The 19774-nt window shown below is 34.0% G+C and overlaps 1 non-coding gene across 1 annotated transcript; it reads right to left on the bottom strand.

Annotated features, from left to right (window-relative positions):
• Positions 1–2227: 2227 nt before the first annotated feature.
• On the bottom strand, positions 2228–2301 carry TRNAT-AGU. Its single transcript has one exon. It is a non-coding gene; the product is annotated as a tRNA-Thr (tRNA).
• Positions 2302–19774: the final 17473 nt, after the last annotated feature.

Below are 19774 nucleotides of genomic sequence, written 5' to 3'. Positions count from 1 at the left end.
TTCTTCCTCCTCCAGGACGAGTTCGTTCCACTGCTCCACCAAGCCAGCGATCTCACCACCTACTGCTGTCGCCTCCATCCTTCTCTGTTAACAGGCCGGAAAAAACCGTCGCCTGCCGTGTGTGTCGATCGGAAACCCGCAAAAATTGCCGTAAAAGACTGCCGGAACCCTAGGAAAACCCTAGAATGATGAGAAACCCTAGACTTGGCGCTAGAGAGAAAAATCTAGGATTAGTACGTAGCTTGAGAATGTAAATTAAACCGATTTAACTTTAAACTCTTTTATTAACTTATTTGAGGTAAACTAATTAATTTATAAGTGCCAAACACCATGTACACAGATGACACCCGGATTGGACTCCCATACGGAAGGTTGTGAGTTTGAGTCTCAATGGAGGTGTTATTGGTTCAGAAAGTGGTTATGGACTACGAAATTGGCAAAATTTTAAAACACTTTGAAATGCTATAAAATATTTATGACAAAATGCGAAACATAATCAATTAGATTAAATAGTTTGAATAGAAAAGACATTATAAATCACATATTATTATTTTGGTGCACCACATACAGTCTTTATTGATAGTATATTCATAGATACCTTTTCTTCTATTTAGATCAACTCAACTTTAAGTTTTTCTTAATTAATTTGAATATGATGAATTATAATATAAACTTATGGACAACATTAACTAAATGATTCATAAATAGTAGACTTAGAAAAACATTAGTCATGACTAAAAAAAATTACTTTTTCTTCTAGTTAAATCAATTTTATTTTTTTCAAATTTAATTTAAATATGATGAAGTATAATATAAACTTATAGAATACACTAATTAAATGATTCATAAAAAAGTAGACTTATAAAAAACTATTTGTCATGACTAAAAAACCATTTGGCTTGTTCAGGGTTGAAAAAGCTGTTTTTTTTTTTTTTTTTTTTTTTTTTTTTTTTTTTTTAACATTTGTCTTATAGAGGGTTTAATTTGAGAAACTTAAATAAATAACAATGTTGCTTGAATCCATCACATTTGATTTCAAGTTTAGAGGGGCAGCCAACTATACTACTTAAACATTTGGTAATTTATATTTACATATTAAGAAAATTTAGATGGTAAAATTATCATTATTCTTTAAAAATTATGATACATGTTAAGAACATCCGCAACAATGTTTTTTCTTATATTTTTTGGTATATGTGAGGGGAGAGTGTGAATTGGTGGGAAAAGAAAGAAAGAGATCGAGAGAAGAAAATGTGTTCCAAGAAATGAGTTTTTCGTGAGTCTTGTTAAAAAAAAATTAAAAAAAAAAAAGACCTACTAGTTCACAATGTGAGTACTTGCGTTAATCAATTTATTAACTTTAAAAAAAAAGTATTTCCTTTTCTTTTTTTGCCCTCCTTTACCCTCCCCTTCTCTTTCTTTGTTGGACAAAAATATTGACAAAGGGTCACACTTGTGTGGAGCTGTCTTACGAATCTATCCGTGAGATAGGTCGGGTCGAGTTAATATGCAAATTGTTATTACTTATAAGAGAAAATGTAATACTTTTGAGGACAAATATAATACTTTTATATTTGATGTAAAAATATTATTTTTTTAATCAAAAGTATTATATTAAGTAATGTTGCACTTATAAAAGTATTACATTTTTTTTCAAAAGTATTACATTTTCTCATATAAGTAATATTATAATAAACATTTTGTTCTTGATTTAGTATTACATTTGCTAGTATAAATATTATCCGATCAGTCTCACGAACAAGAATTCGTGAGGCGGTCTCACATAAATTTTTGTCTTTGACAAAAAAGCTCTATTTTTTTTTTTTTTTTTTTTTGGTTATTTTGTAGAAATTGAAAAGAAAATGGTTTTAAAGGCACTTGCCTTGTCCCACTGCACGCACACAAAGGGAAAGATCCAACTTGTGTGAGAGAAATTAGGAGTGAGTTTTTTTCTTTTACGTTTCGTTGTTTCTTCGAATTGACAACACAACTTTTAGAAAACATCCAAAGGCGACCAAACATTAACAGTCATACTGCAGATGAGCAGATCCAGTCTGAAGGGGCAGCATGCATGTCAACAACATTTTTGGCGTAGATTAATTGTCAGCAAGCGATAACTTTAATCAAATAAAATACTTTTATTAATCGCACACGTGTGAGGCTAGGGTCCAAGTGCTTATTGTTCATGTCCAGAAAAATATAAAGTGTGTTATTAGGGATGATGAAATGCTCTTGTTGAGAGTCGAACTCAAGACCTCCCGCTTACTAAACGGGTGCTCTAACCAACTGAGCTACAAGAGCTATATATTAAATTTGGCTACGTTTACATATATATGGGTTGCTACTATTGTGATCAACTCACTAGCTTACTAATTTAACTAGTACATAGGATGTGTTTCACCTTCTTATAAGTTTGTTTTTACAAACCATTTTCTCTCTTTTTTGACATTTTTTTTATTTCTTTTGCCTTTAATATTGACACCATCAGTTAACTACTTAACTGGTGCCTTTTCCTGATGTTAGGCTACTAGTAAAGACATTTCAAGTCCATTGAGAGTTATCCATTTTCTCAAAATAGCAGTTGTAACTTCGTCGAATTAGTGGATTTGTTGATTGTTAGACGTTTATGTCAATATTTGACTCTTTTTTTTTTTTTTTATTCATCTTTAATTTACACGCTAAAAGATATCATATACACTTTTTCAAAACTTCTTTCATTCTTTATAGATTGTTGGGCTGTTCATTGTTTTCTATTTCTCAAGATATTTTTCACACTCCATGGTTTGCTTCACTAATGGTCAACCTTGCCAATGTTTAGCACAATTTTGATGTTTAGCCATCATAGTTTACATTACCGGGTTTGTCTCACACTGTACATTTATATACTTTTTAGAATATTTTAACTTTAATTTATTTCTTATCATGATTTAAAGATTATAGTATGGGGTTGTAGGCCGGGGATGCATCCACATTCAGTTTTTGTTTTGATAATTAATTTTTTTTGTTTTTTTCTTTAATTGTCATATATAGCTTGCCAATTTGTAGTACATAACTTGTTTATCATCTTGAGTATTGTGGTTGACTACTTTCATCATAATGGTTACTTGTTTCAATAGCTTTCTTGTCATTGTTTGAGAAATATAAAAGTTGTCGACGTTGTTATGATTTACTTAGATTCGTACAATACTATTAAGTAGGCCATGATTCGTACAATATAATTGTGTGGACTATACATTGAGTACATTATTTTTATACATATGACACATTATTTCTATGTATGTGATATATTATTTTTATATATAATGTTTACTATTTAAATGTGTAAAATAATGATGATGATGATGATGATGATGATGATGATGATGATGATGATGATGATGATGATGATGATGATGATGATGATGATGATGATGATGATGATGATGGTAATTAAGAAAACTTAATGAAGGCAAAATTGTCCTACCAAAAGAACAAAGAAAAATGACAAACAAAATACCTATCTTTAACAAAGAAAACTTTTTCCTCAAATCCGATGAATTGTACTTCGTTTGAGAAATGAATCTCATGAACCAAATAGAAAAATATCATTTTCCTCAAAATTTAAGAAATTGATTTCCTTGAAAAATATTTCCATCCAACAAAACATGCTCTAAGACTATAGAAGGGCGTGCAGGGCACTAAGGTAGTGCCAGGAAGGGCAAATTATTTTGTGATGTGTGGATCGCGGTCTAATTAACGTCATTTTGATGTTAATAAAAATTTATTGCTCCGTGTGCGTATTAGAATATAATGAACATTTTAGAATAAGATAATATATTTTATGAGTTAGAATAATGTACTTTATATGTGTTAGAATAATGAAATAAAATAATGTATTTTATGAGTTATAATAATGTATTTTATGTGTTAGAATAATTTACATATTTTACTTTATGTGTTTCGTAGTCCACGCAACAATGATTGCCAAGGAAGGTGCCATGGCAATGTGGGCGGGGAACATTTAAAGATGAGGCATGCACTCATAGTGCTAAGGCGAAAGAAGGCGTACGTGCAATGCGCAAGTACAAATGGTAACTCAGTGGCTCAGCAGATAAATAGTCAAATAACGGTGTGCATAAGGAATCTGTCCATAAACATAATAATCCTTCACTGTCGCTATCGTGTTTTGAACCTTAGTCTCTTTTCTTAAATATTGTCTACTAAATCACTAAGCTAAGCCCGTGCGGGCTCGAAGGATTTATTTCACACTCATGAGGCCTAGCTGCAATGCGCTTGGAGCTTATCAAGTGGTACAAGCCATTATATTCACTTAGGTTGTGTTTGGAAACCCGAAAAATGATTTCTGGAAATCATTTTTCGGGTTTTTGGTGTTTATCTGCACTTGGAAAATCCAGTTAATGGAATTCATTTTCCGTTGACTGGGGAAAATGTGCTCAATTTGGCGGAAAATGACTTCCGCCAAATTTTGGCGAAAGTCATTTTCCGTCATTTGCTATTTCATTTTTTTTTTAAGCTTCTGGCGGAACTGGGTTCCGCCAGAAACCATGGCTATGGTTTTCGGCGGAACCCACCATGGCCTTGGTTTCTGGCGGAACCCAGTTCAGCCGGAAACCATAGCAATGGTTTCGGCAAAACTGGGTTCCGCTGGAAACCAGAATTAAATTTTTTTTTCTTAGTTCTAAACATTTAAAATATATATTTTATTCTAAATAAAATAATTAAAATATTTAATTATACCATTCTACTTATTTTCCAGAAAATGAACCAAACACACCAAAACAGTTTTCCAAATGCAACCAAACACTGGAAAAGAAAAATGTTTTCAAGAAAATGACTCATTTTCCAGAAACCATTTTCCAGAAGTCATTTTCCTGCTTTCCAAACGGACCCTTATTTACGCTTACTAATCATCCTCTGAACATGCAATTCTTGAATTAGACAACAATCAACTGCAACGATTAGACATCAATATCAACATTTGGTAGGTTCACTAACAAAAATAAGTTTGAAATTAAAGAAAGAGATATATAAAACATCTTTAACCCAAACATTTGTTGGAAGCGTTATAACCTTGTTGATAACAATGAAACTTATACTCTTATTATAGTGCACGCTTTATTTTTCAACAATAAGTGCATTGTGGTTTTCCTCTTTTATTGGATTTAAACCTTCTTCTAGGACTACTGCCTTTACCAAAATAGAGCACCCTCATTCAACCTCATTAGTAGCAAATTATGTCATTTCTGTCGGTACAACTAGTAAAGAGAAAGAAGAGGAATAGGAAAAGTGCAAAAAAAAGAAAAGCAAAAAAAAAAAATCTAAAAACAAGTTTTCTTTTAAAGTACATATTAACGCGCCCAACCGGGCGCCAGATGTGCCCCAAATGCGCAAAAAAGCCGTAGCTTTGCCTTCATTTCTCTATCTCACGGGGCGAACAAAAAACTATAATTTGCCGGAGAAAAAAACTCATAAAAAATCATGCTTCCCATTAGTATATAAAAACCATCTTCAAGTGTTTTGATTTGTGAAAACCCCTAAAAAACTACGTACTAATGGCCTTGCTCTTAACCACAAAAGCAACTCATCGAAATTAATATTCTTCTTCTCCCAAAAGGTTGAATCCCCAACCTCAAGAGCCCCCCACACCCCGGCCCGACAAAGTATTTGGGAGAACGTAAATCACGGTGACTCAATGGCTCATCAGACAGGACCAAATGATGATGTGCACAAGCGATCTGCCCACTTTGGGCATAATCCAAATTAATATTCTAATAGTACGTGGAACTAACTTGCATACTTTCAGCATTTATCTAAGCATTCAATACACCATTCATTTGCCTTTATTACTCAATTTCTACCCCACAAGCTTTATTTATTTATTTATTTATTTATTAACATTTAGGTGATCCCAGGTCGGAATAATTCTAAATTCATGGGACCCTGTTCTTAGAGTCACTGCAGAGATAAATTGCGAGTCGCACAATCGACTTACCAATGGATCCACCTTTAGTCGTGACATCAAATTAGATGACGAACCATTACGCTAAGCCCCAGAGGCATTGGATTCATTAGGAATATTTGCAAATTTCTTTTTCATTATATTTACCATTAAGTACTTTTAGGGATCTTATAACATAACCATCATCGTAATATTGTTTCATTTAAGCCACAACCCATAAGAATATCTATATATCTTTGTTACAAACACAAGTGGGCAGGCAGCTTTAAGATCAACAATTCATCTTATAGAACTTCTAGTTTAATGTAGTACTTTCTTTAAGGCACCAATTTCATCAAGCAATATGATTTTGAGGTTCTATATGTAGCTCTGATATTTGTAAAATTTATCTTTTAAATCTCTCCAAATATCACTAGTTAGATGAATCCAAAGAACAATTTGAGCAATGAAAGTTGAAATCGATCTAACAAGCCAAAAACTTACCTTGTACTTGCATATTTCCCATGCATAATACATGTAATGAATTTATTTAGGGAGTTCGATTATCATTTTATCCACGAATAGCCATCATTATTTTCTTAGACAATAAAGCCATCTTTGTAGTTCTAGACCAAAAGTAATATAATTTCTTCCACTAAGAGAAGGATTAATGGGAACTATACAAGAAATATGAGCTATTTTAATTTGATCTTCCGCATTGAAATTGTGGTGTAAATTAAGGGACCACGGGGGGTATTGGTGCATTATATTGTTGAGAGCTTGAATTGAAGGATGAGTAACTAGTATAGATGATTGTTCCTTGTCGTTGTTACAGTAGCGGCATAGCTTCATTTCTCAACTAATATTTTGGAATTAAGCACACATATATTCAAAATGCAGAGATAAATGCCCATATGGACAGCTCAGTTGATCACAGAATGCAGTTTGGAAACAATGACTCGGGATTGAGTTTTACCAGCGACAGTGTGAAGCAATCTCTCAAAGTGAGGGGAGTTTCTTGTGCGCAGTATGCAAAGGTCTAGCCTCTGTGTTCAACTGAGTTACCATGATTCACATCCTCCCAAATACTTTGTCGTGCCCTTGGGGTTGAGGATTCAATCTTTTTGAGAACAACAAAATGTAGAGATAAAGTGGAGAGAGTTGAATAGAGAGAGAAAAATGAATTGATCACAATAAAGAAGCTCAACCTTAAATAGGGGAAGGAAAACATCAATTGTATTTATAACAAAATATGATTTTTGTAAATTATAATGTTACGAATAAATTGTAATAGATTTTCATATGCTAAATTGTATTTGTAAATCCCAAATTTTATTTGTTTAAGTATTTAGTTGAGTCAAAGACCAAAAATGAAATATTAGGAAATAATTTGAAAGGGAAAATAGAGGAAGATGTATGCATATGAAAATAGAGGAAGATGTATTTGTAACACTCCGTGTTACGGCCTTCAAACTCGAATTAATTATTAAATTAATTCCGTCAATTAAAATAATTAACAAGGATTTAATCCATTTATAATTCTCTTAATTAATCTATGCGGTCCTCGATGGATCGTGGACCTTTGCCTGAACTAGAAACCTTAAGCCCGTAGGGAATAAGGAAAGTGGGCCTTATTATTCAGACTCGGAATAGGTTTCCCTTAAACATATAAATAGAAGATTAGGAAGCAGATAGAACCCTTCCTCACCTCCTACTTACTCTAAAATACTCTCAGGAAATCCAGCCGAGGAAATCCCCCACCGGCAAGCTTAGGAAGATCAATTGAGAGAAGAATCTTAGGGAAGAACCCTAGTAGCCAAGGGAATCGATTAGGGCTAAGAGGTAACTCATGTCTTACAAAACCTATTTCCTTGCTTTATCTTGATTATTAGCTCCTTTGATGTATGATTATGTGATTGAGTTTTGATAGAGCTTTGCCTAGGGTTTATGTTATGTTTATTTGATAATCTTGATGTTGTGATTGATTATATGTGTGATCTTGTATTTAATTATGTCTAGAGCTTGTCCCTAGGGTTTATATCGTGAATCTCGTTGTTATGATATTCTTGGTATATTTGGGTGGGTTTATACATGATCGGGTGTTGAGTCTAGCCTAGGACTTGTCTTTAGGGCTTTGCATATAGATTTCTTGGAATTCTTGTGGTTCCGGATTCTCCTGAACCGTTATGTGATTGATGTCAAGTCTTGGCATGTTTAGGAATCGTGTTAGAAAGTAATTGGAATGATTCTTGGTTTAATCTTCATTAATTGAATCCGTGATGTTGTTGTTACGTGTTGGAATGTGTTCGGACATGGTTTTGAGTTCCACGAGCGAACCCCAAGCCGGATTTCTACCTTAGTACCAGTGGGGGTAGGTAGGGGGACGAATCCCCACCACCTACCCGCTGCCCCGTACTGCCCAATTCTAGCGGGCAGGCGACTGCCCGCCGAGCACCCGCTGGAATGGGACGCCCACTGGCGGGTAGTCCACCACCCACCGCCCACCCTTTGGAATGTGGGTGTGTGGTGGGGTGTTTTTCTCCGTTTGATGTTTCCCCGTGTCCCGTTGTACCCCGTTTGACGTGTATGAGTCTCGTTTTTTATGTTTCGAATACCGTTCTAGGAATTTATGGGTAGTACGTATCGTTGTTGTTATGTCTTGATTGTTATTGATTGATCATGTGTTGATTGATTGAATGATGATGGGTATCGTGGTCATTGCGCAATGATCGATGTGACTGATGATGATGAGATTGTGATTGGTGGAGATGAATTGTTGGCGGAAAGCATAACGAGTGCTCGGTTATCGTGCTAAAGGCATGGACCCCCCCTTAGAATTGCTGGCTAAAGGCTTGGGTCATGTTAGAGCTATATGCGCTAACCCCTTGGTATTGGTACTAGAGGTACGGGCCATGCGAATGACACTTTGGTGTTACCATGTTTGTGGACTTGTTGGTGGTTACGGAGTGGGGCATGTAGTTGCTCCGGAGGAATAAGGGTGGCATGGAGGTACATGTTGGAACTAAAATAAGGATGGAGTGGAGTGAAAAGGTTTGAACTTGGTATAAGGTTGGAAAATGAATTGTGTGCTTTGATGATTACTTGCTAATTGATTTCCTTTGAGTCCCATCGTTGCCTCTATTTCCTATTTCTGAGCTTGCTTGTCTATTATGCCTTGCCTTGTGTTCTTAGGATGCATGCTAGTCTTTATGATCGTTCTGTAGTGTCAAGTCTGTTGTTGCACCTTGAGTCTTGATCTTGGTTTAAAGCTAGAGTTGCTTAGGTTATATATGTATGCCGGTTTCAAAATGATTTTCTTATATCTACCTATATTGTATTTAACGCGTTGGAGTGGGTTACCAGCATTATTCGCTGACGGTTGTTATACCGTATGTTTTTCAGGTGCAGATCAGTAGCTTCGGAGTGCGTTAGATGAACTCGTGGATTTAGCTTAGTTGTAGTTAGATGGCCTGTGAGCCTTGTGTTGTATTGTGGACAGTAGTTATGATTTATGCCTTGTTCAGTTAGTTTAGTCTGTGCACCTAGGTTCTCCAACTTAGGTGTGACATAGCACCCCGACTTTTACAGATTGTTTATGCTATGTTTGGGATGATTAATGATAGTTTGCGTTTTTTATATAAGCTTTTAATTGTTTAAAAATTAGGGGTGTTACAGTATGCATATGATATGAATATTCTCATGTCTCAATTACACGCCAATTTTGAAGAAGAAGACGTAATTTGAAGACTGCATGAAGGTATCTTGGAGATCAAGAAGTTATGGAAGAAAAAGGAGTACATCAAGAAGAATGGAACATTAATTGATAAATTTGTATGAATGGAATGGTTAGATGCTTGATATTTAACTTTATGGTCTCAGGTTCAAAACTCATCCTCTACAATAGACAAAAGCGTTAAATTAAATTTTGGCGATAACCTCCATTATTGGATCTCTTTCCATTTCCATGCCTGTATATGTAATTCCCTTGACCACAATTTTGTGAAGCATCACGATAACTCTGTAAGACTAGTCGCTACATGGTGAGATGCTGGTGCGTGCTTCCTAAGCCTTGAAAATTACAAAAGCGTCAAATTAAATTTTGGCGATAACCTCCATTATTGGATCTCTTTCCATTTCCATGCCTGTATATGTAATTCCCTTAACCACAATTTTGTGAAGCATCACGATAACTCTATGTGGCATCACGATTATAGGTTGATGAACTTTGCTTTTGTGTGACATTAGCAGTCACCAACAAGGATTGGCGTTGCTCTTCAAAATGCTTAAGCGCACGTTCATGATCAGAAATAATGTTGTTGAGATCACCATAGGCAAGTCCTGACTTTTGCACTCAGATGGCTGGAACAATAGACCCATAATCATTTCCTAACTGGTTGAGAACATAGGCAATGAGATCATTCCCACTGACTGGGCTTTGGGCAGTTGCTAAGGCATCCAAAATCTTGCTCATGACACTCAAATATTTTGCAATGGTTATATTTCCTTTTGGATTGCTGGTTAGCTTGGATTTGAGATAGATAATACGTCCTTGTGAGTCACTAGCATAACTGGTCGAGAGCCATGACCAGGCTTCAGAAGTAGTTTCAGTCGATGAAATTAGAGGCTGAATAGTCTCCGAGCAACTTCTTAAGAGAGCACCAGCTATGATTCAATCATGTCTATACCATGCAGTGTATTCTGGAGTAAGAACGGTGTTTGCCATATTAGCAAATTTGGTTGGTGCTTTAGTTGTTCCGTCAATGTATCCATAAAGATCATGACCAGTGAGTGTTGATTTTACCTGACACTGCCATACTGAAAAATTTGACTCGGTTAACCGGCTGGGAAAATGGGTAGGAGAATTCAAATGGATGATAGTAGGAATGGGAGTTGTGGTGGTCATTTGAGAAACTGTTGGGTGAAGGAAGAAGAGAAGGATCATGTAATCTTAGTGGAGAAAAAAAGGTTCTTGATACCATATAGAGAAGTAATCTATGTTGTTTATTAACCAAATAATGAACACTATCTATACAATAGTATAATGACTAAATACCAAAGATACAACAGAACTAATAGTAGGAAACATACTAATAAAACCTATTCAAAAGGAACAATACACAAGAATAGAATGACAAAAACAGAGCGATAGACTTGATCAATGTGAGACATCCACAATATCTTGAAGGTAACATACTATTATAAGTAAGGAGGTAATATACTATTATAAGTCAAATAGGTTAAACATACATTTTATCTTTCAAAAAAAAAAAAAAAAGGTTAAATATACATTTTAAACAAGTTTAAGAATCTAATTCAATTTGTTTTTGTTAGATATATTAAATATAATATATTTAATATAATATATATTAAATATAATATAATATATTTATAATATATATTAAATATAATATGTATATATATTATATTTATATATATTGAGGAGAGAGAGAGGAATAGATAACTTGATTGATAATAAAAGCTTGAATACAAAGACTATTTATACTAGATAAGATAACTCAAATGCTAAAATTAAGGAATTAATGCTCCATGTAAAGCTAACATCATGGCCATGTACTGCACCTATAATTACTCCCATTATTTTTAACCAATTAACTAACTACTTGGTTTAATATTACTAATAATAATAATAATAATAGCATTATTATTATTATAACATTGCCTCCTTTAAACCAAGTTGGATATATTGGTCATCCCAATTTCCTTCTTCAATTTAAGAAATGTCTTCGTCTTCAAGTTGGATATACTGACTTGTATTTCGTTTTGTAAACCCACTTTACTCCAATTGGCTTCTTCCCAGGAGGTAAATCTGTTAACTCCCAGGTACCATTCTTTTCAATGGCACGTATCTCCTCATCCATCGCCTTAAGCCAATGAGTTTCTGTAGCAGCCTCCTCAAAAGTTAAAGGATCACAATCTGCAAAGAGAGCAAATTGAACAATCTCTTCATCAGACAGGTCATTATCATGGCGCTCGCGCTGAGATCGTCGAACTGACGACTCTGGCTGTGAAGGAGACTGGACATTATCTGGAATCGGTTGCTCTTCAACAATATTTTCAACAGCAGGAATAACAACTGAACTTTCATCTTTAGCTAACCAATCCCAGGCACCATATTCATCAAAAGTGACATCACGACTTATAACAACCTTTTTAGTTTCAGGATTGTATAGTTTATAAGCCTTTGAAGCGTCACTATAACCAATGAATATGCATTTCTCACCTTTATCATCCAACTTCTTTCTCAATGGATTTGGCACATGTGCATATGCCAAACATCCAAAAACCTTGAGATATTTAATAGAGGGTTTTCTCCCACTCCAAGCTTCTTCGGGTGTCTTATCCCGGACACTCTTAGTTGGACACCTATTCAACACATAGACAGCACAAGCAACAGCTTCTGCCCAAAAAGGTTTAGGCAGATCCTTGGATTTCAACATGCACCTTACCATATCCATGATAGACCTATTCTTCCTCTCAGCCACTCCATTTTGTTGTGGAGTGTATCTAGCTGTCATCTGATGTTGAATACCCTTCTTCTTCAGAAAATCATCACATGCAATATATTCTGTACCTCTATCAGTTCTCAAGATTTTAATTTCATAACCCCTCTGCTTTTCAACAAAAGCCTTAAATTGTTTGAAAACATCACATGCTTCAGACTTTTGCTTCAGAAAGTAAACCCATGTTTTTCTACTGAAATCATCAATAAAAGTAATAAAGTACTTACAACCTCCATGTGAGGTAACCTCCAACGAACACAGGTCTGAGTGAACAATCTCCAACTGTTTTGTAGCTCTCCTTGACTTGCCCACAGGGAAGTGATCTCTATGCTTCTTCCCAATCACACAAATCTCACAGATACGATCAGGGACATTCACAACAGGTAAATCAGAAACAAGTTCCTTTCTCGCAAGATAGTTTAATCCAGAGAAATGAAAATGCCCAAACCGCATATGCCATAACCAATTATCATCACAAACTTCAGAATTAAAGCAATCAAGGAGAGTATGCTTAATTTTCAAAGGAAATAGTCGATTTTGGGACATATTTACCTTTGCAATCAAAACTCCTTTAGCATCTTCAATGGTACAACACCCCTGAGCAATATGTATCTTATATCCTTTTTCTGACAGCTGTCCCATACTCAACAAATTTTGGTGTAGTTCAGGAACATAGAACACATCGGATATAAAATTGTGAGTACCATCCTTCAACTGAATAGAGATTTTACCTTTTCCCAAAATTGGCACCTTTGACTTATTGCCAAACGTTACTTCAGACCGGACTGATTCATCTAGTTCGGAAAACAATTCTTTCTTCCCACACATATGGTTACTACACCCAGTATCCAAGAACCATATGTTCTTATCAGCAGAAAAACTATCACTGGCCAAAAGTAAGGTTTCAGAATTCTCACCAGACTTTTCAGCAGTATTTTCAGCAATGTTTGCTTGATTTCCACGATTGTTGTCCTCATTATACCAACAATCTGCAATCTTGTGTCCATACTTGCCACAATTGTAGCAATGAAATGGAAATTTACCTTGTTTGGTATTACCTCCACCTCTTCCTTGGTTGGAGTTACCACGTCCTCCTCCTTGGTTGAAGTTACCACGACCTCTTCCACTAGAACCTCCTCTTCCTCTTCCACGACCTCTACCAGATCCTCCACCTCTTTGATTAGTGCCAGTCACATTAAGGGTGACTTGACTCTTCAAAGCTTCTTCAGCTAGTGGTTCCGATTTTGACGCAATTCTGTCAATATGACTTTCTACCATACCTTTCAGCTCTGCAATTGATAAGAGCTCGGTTTTGTGTGACTCTGTTATTGAAGCCACCACATGGTCATACTTCATCGGCATAGTTCGTAGAACTTTTTCAACCACTGCACCATCTTCAATTGTATCTCCGTATAACCTCATCTTATTCACCATATCAATAAGACGAGTGAAATACGCGTCTACTGTTTCTGTAGAGGTCATCTCACAATTATCGTACAACCTTCTCAACGACTGCAAGTTAGACTTCTGTGCCCGATCGACTCCTTTGTGTGACACCCTTAAGATGTCCCAAGCTTGTTTTGCTGTTTGAGCACGAGCTAATTGCCCAAAAATGGAATAATGAACACCTTAGTGAATCTGACCCAAGGTCAATTTATCTCGCCGTATAGCGGCTGCATCAGCTCCTTCGGGTAGACCGGGATCAACAAAGCTCCAAAGATTTTGAGCTTGCAAATGTGTGGACATCATAATTTGCCAATAATTGTAATCGAGTTTCCCGTCCAATTTGGGACCCGTCCATACAATATTGAAATTTGCAGCCATATTTCACTACGAACAATATCTCGGGGTTGAAAGGTTGACTGGCTCTGATACCAAATGTTAGATATATTAAATATAATATATTTAATATAATATATATTAAATATAATATAATATATCTATAATATATATTAAATATAATATGTATATATATTATATTTATATATATTGAGGAGAGAGAGAGGAATAGATAACTTGATTGATAATAAAAGCTTGAATACAAAGACTATTTATACTAGATAAGATAACTCAAATGCTAAAATTAAGGAATTAATGCTCCATGTAAAGCTAACATCATGGCCATGTACTGCACCTATAATTACTCCCATTATTTTTAACCAATTAACTAACTACTTGGTTTAATATTACTAATAATAATAATAGCATTATTATTATTATAACAGTTTCTCTATTCAAGAGTCTAATACTCCGTAGTATTTTATTATATAGTTTGTGGGTATATTTCACTGTTATCTCATTAATAAATAAGAGGGTAAGGACATTTTTCTCGATTCTTAACTAGTTCATTTATGCAGAGTATTATATTTAATCAAAGAATGGATGGTGCAGGTGGAGTCCATGTGTAAGGTGGATTTGATGATAGCTATCGACCGGCGTCCAAATATGTGTAAATCCCGAAGTGAAAATGGAAAGACAACAAACAAGAAGAAGCATCCATGTGGGTTTGTGGCGTGTCCCAACCGCACACTTCAATCCGTCTTTTTCTTCTTTGGTCGCACGTTAAATGTCCCCATTTTCCAAGGAAGTTAACCAACCCTCTCTCCAATATTATAATTTAATAACAATTCTATTTGCATGCCGAGTGTATCATATCATTTTATGTACCTCATGCGAATTAATTGAAATTATTAAAATATTAATGTTTATGGAGTAATATTTAATTTAATATTAATATATAAAATTTATATGTTTAAGTATTATATTGAAATTATTATTAATCACAAAGATTTAAATTTAAATTATAAAAAAGAATTGAAATAATCAATAAATAATAAATATGATCAACAATATTATTCTCTTCTTGTCTGAAAGAATTATACAGCTAATCATATTTAGACATCTAAAAATTATTTACTTTTAAAAATACAACATTATAAATACTTTTACCTTTTTTGGTATATTCAAGAAAAAACGTATCAGTATTCAGTAATAATGATACGGATTAACCTATTGATCCATTATGAGTGCCAATTGGGCCTATAACAAGATCGAAGTCTAATCATATAAGACAAGTTTTTATTGGACATATGCAAGGCAAATTATTGCTTTTATGTGGACTATAACAAAAATTATATTTTTAATATACTAAATGTACATTATTTTTGTATTGTATTTACATTATATAATATAATATACACTCAGTATAAAAATAATGTACATTTCATAAATACAATGTACATTATTTTTTTATTGAATGAACAATATTTTACAGTATACAAAATATGGTATACACAACTTGTGTGGACCATTGTCCACACAATAATGATCGCATATACAAAGGTGGTGGAGTTTAAATGGAAGTCCAAGTCCAAATGAAGACGAAGAGCTTAATGATTATTTTAATTGTAATTGTGTTGATTTTGGATAATTATCTTCTTTGGAAGGGATGGATCTTTAATTTTGTTTCCTAAACTAATTACCTTTTTTTTGCTTTCCACATTATTTAGATGTAGATTAGGATATATCATATAGTCAATACATTAAATATATATAACCTCTTAAATTTGTGTAACATGTTACAATATTTTCAAGATGGAGTATAAATAGTGTATTTGACTAAATTATACTTTTCAATGACAAAATAAATGATGTAGCTTTATTAAGTACATTTTATGATTAAATACAACATTGTATTAAAATGCAGGGTAGAATCTTCAGGTTAATTTGTATTTTGTACCATATATATCGTACAGTGCAAGGGCGTAGAATTAGAAGATGCTATAAATTTATAACTCTACAGTGTTAATTTATTATTATTATTATTATTATTTTTTATAATCAGCTAATATATACTACAATTTTAAGATCAACCGACCTTATAATAACATGTTTTGTAGAAAGGAAGTGCAATTCATTTCCCACTTTTGAACTGATGGGTGGTGAGAGGAGAGCCATTGATTTAGATTAAATCAACGTCTAGGATTATCAAATTTTTTTTAAAAAAAATGCGATGGTAATTTGGTCATTTTTACATCTAGGTCAAATTTAAGGTGTGTGATTTTTGTGCTTAAGGTGCGTGGGTTTTGTGCTTAAGGTGCGTGGATTTTGTGCTTAAGGTACGTGAGTTTTGTGCTTAAGGTGCGTGAGTGTTTACTTAATGTAAGTAGTTCGTTGTTGAAACTTAAGGTGTGTGAGTTTTGTGCTTAAGTTGCGTGGGGTTTGTGCTTAAGGTGCATGAATTTTGTGCTTAAGGTGCGTGAATTTTGTTCTTAATGTAAGTAGTTGTTGAAACATAAGATGCGTGAGTTTCCTTCTTAAAGCGCGTGATTTGTATGCTTTAGGGATTTATTTTATGAAAAATAATCCGAACTAAAAACTAGTACGAAACTAGTACAGGGATTTAATTTTTACAAAAATTAATCTCACCAAGAAGAAACAAAAATCCGAGTTGTGTGTACACACACTCTCCTTACGACCAAGTTTGAGCTCAAAATGTCCGGTGGGCGAGCAATCCGTTCGTACAATTTACGGAAGTGGTTTGGCAGAATTTATTAGGTTTTGCAGTTAACAATGACATTTAAATAAAATTTTTGAGTGTCAACCAAGTAGTTAATTTGCTCACACAAGAAAGAACCTCTATGCTATACAATTCAATGTCTTAGAAAAGATCTTGTATGTATATGGATGCAAATCACTTCCCAAACCAATGTGGGACAAGTGCTTTTACAAAGCATTTCCCTTCCATTTTCCAATTCAAATGTGTCTATTTTGAGAATTAATTTCTCATTCACCCATTATTCGTTTTGAGCGTACAATATATCAATCTCTTCATCTCACAACGAAGAACCCGAATACACTTTGACCTGATCCAAATAAAAAATGAACCCCACATATATTTGTATCACAAAATAGCCATTTTCTATGTCATTTTCTGCTAAAATTCCAACATTCGAATTCTCTTCTCCTAAAAAGTTGAATCCACAACCCTAAGGACCCCCACACCCCGGCTCAACAGAGCATTTGGAATGATGTAAATCACAATGACTCAATGGCTCAATAGACATGGCAAAATGCTGGTGCGCACAAGAAATCTGTCCACTTCAAATATAATCCTCACACTATTGCTGCCAAAATTCAAACATTTACTTTTTTTTCTAAATATTATCTATTGAATTAGTGAGCTAAGTCCAGATGGAATTACAATTCTCTTCCTTTTGAATTCTCTCATTGCAATTAACAGTCTTTGTAAAGAGTTGTCGGATTCAAAATCTCGTTTATGTTGGAAAATGGAAACATATATTTGATCCAAGATGATTTTCTTTTTCTTATTTTTCACAAGTGTTGTATCGGAATCTGTGCTGATCTCCCTTTACTTTTTGTTTACTTTACATGCTAGAATATATGTACACATACATGGTACTCCAACATGGCGACAGACATACGCACGCGCTTGCTTTGTATTCTAATGTTTTTTTCTTTACTTTTTCGGAGATTGTCTAACTTATTGTAATGTGAAGTGCCCATGACACCGGCAAGCGTGTGCATGCTTTCTTATCTATCTTCTTTACGTTTTAGATTGGATGGCAGGGTTCAGCTAACCAGCCCGCCGCGTGCATAATTATTTCTTACTTTTTTGGTTATGATATACAAAAGTTTTAGATATAATCACTACTACACAGCAGGCTTTTAACGTCGGCTAAATAGAGCTTTTAACGTCGACTATGTTCCGTAGTTGTTCTGGGTGACGTTGTAAATATTATCTATAACGTCGGCTATATAAATAGCCGACGTTATATATTATTTTAAAAAATAAATAAATAAAGTTTACAACGTCGGCTAATAGTATTTAGCCGACGTTGTATAGTATTTAAAAAAAAAAAAATACTTACAACGTCGGCTATTAGCATTTAGCCGACGTTGTATAGTATTTTAAAAAAAATTAAAATACTTACAACGTCGGCTAAATGCTATTAGCCGACGTTGTAGGTATTTTAATTTTTTATAAAATACCTACAACGTCGGCTATTAGCATTTAGCCGACGTTGTAAGTATTTTAATTTTTTTTTTTAAAATACTATACAACTTTGGCTAAATGCTATTAGCCGACGTTGTAACCGTTATTTATTTTTTTAAAAAATATATTCAACGTCGGCTATTACTTAATAGCCGACGTTGTATGTTTTTTTTTTTTTAATATACAATTTATTTGTCCATTATTTATACCCAAAAACCTGCTCAAATCTACTCACAACAACAACCACAACCTAAACCTGCTCAATTTCTCACAACCACAATCAAAACCTGCTCAATTATTGCACCACAACCACAACAAAATATGTACAATCTAATATTTATAATGAAACAAGTAATAAAAGTAATAAATCTCACAATTTGATACTAATTAATAATACAAGTTAACATTATCAAAAGCTAATATCAATTTGTTCAATTTACATACTTAACCATACATCAACAAAGAAAAAGAAGTCGGCCCATACGTCTCTTACTTGATCGATTTCTTGTTGAGTGTAGCTCGATCTACCAACTCTCTCAACAATCTACAAAGTTGATAATTATTAAATAATTAGTAAGCTAGCATTTTTAAAATTAGAAAGAGAAAAGTATTATATTAAATTACATGCCTTATCCATTCCCGCGCATGCTTCTTTGGAAAGAATTTCAAGCATTTATTTCATCACATAATATCCACATGCCGTACTTCCAACTTGTTGAGCACACTACATTTGAATTAAATTACATTTAAAATTTTATTTAATAAAAAATAATAAAATATATGTAGTTTTACAAATGTATAAAATACTTACCAAAACCTTAGTCCATTTTGGTGAACGAGTTGATCCATTGCTTCTCAACAACTTTGCTGAATTGACACACCTAAAATTGAAACATTAGGATCAACGTAACACTTGGAAAATATATAAGTACTTAATACATAATTACTGCAATTATAAATAGTACCCCAAAAAAAGAAGTTAGAAGACTCTTAAACCAGTGGTTACTGTTTAGGATTCTCCATTCAGCCTGTGTAGGGCAACCTGCCATAATGAATGGACTTTAAGAAAGAAGAAAAGGATGACAGCCAATTAACAAGTTCATATACTTATAGCCAGCCCGATGGTTAAGTATCGAGCTCTAACGACCATTTGTATTGACTCAAATTCAAAGAGACGACAGAGTACGTTTGAGTCGTTTAAGCATATAAGATTAAGAGTTTGAACTTAATTTCATCCAACAAGATGCAGATACCAGCAAAGCAGTATGCAAGAAAAAGAAAGAAAAAAAAAGGTATAAT

Source organism: Ipomoea nil, unplaced genomic scaffold (assembly GCF_001879475.1).
Source record: "Ipomoea nil cultivar Tokyo-kokei standard unplaced genomic scaffold, Asagao_1.1 scaffold1317, whole genome shotgun sequence".
Lineage (NCBI taxonomy): Eukaryota > Viridiplantae > Streptophyta > Magnoliopsida > Solanales > Convolvulaceae > Ipomoea > Ipomoea nil.
Note: the sequence above shows the minus strand (reverse complement) of the source record. Positions and strands in the feature narration are given on the sequence as shown.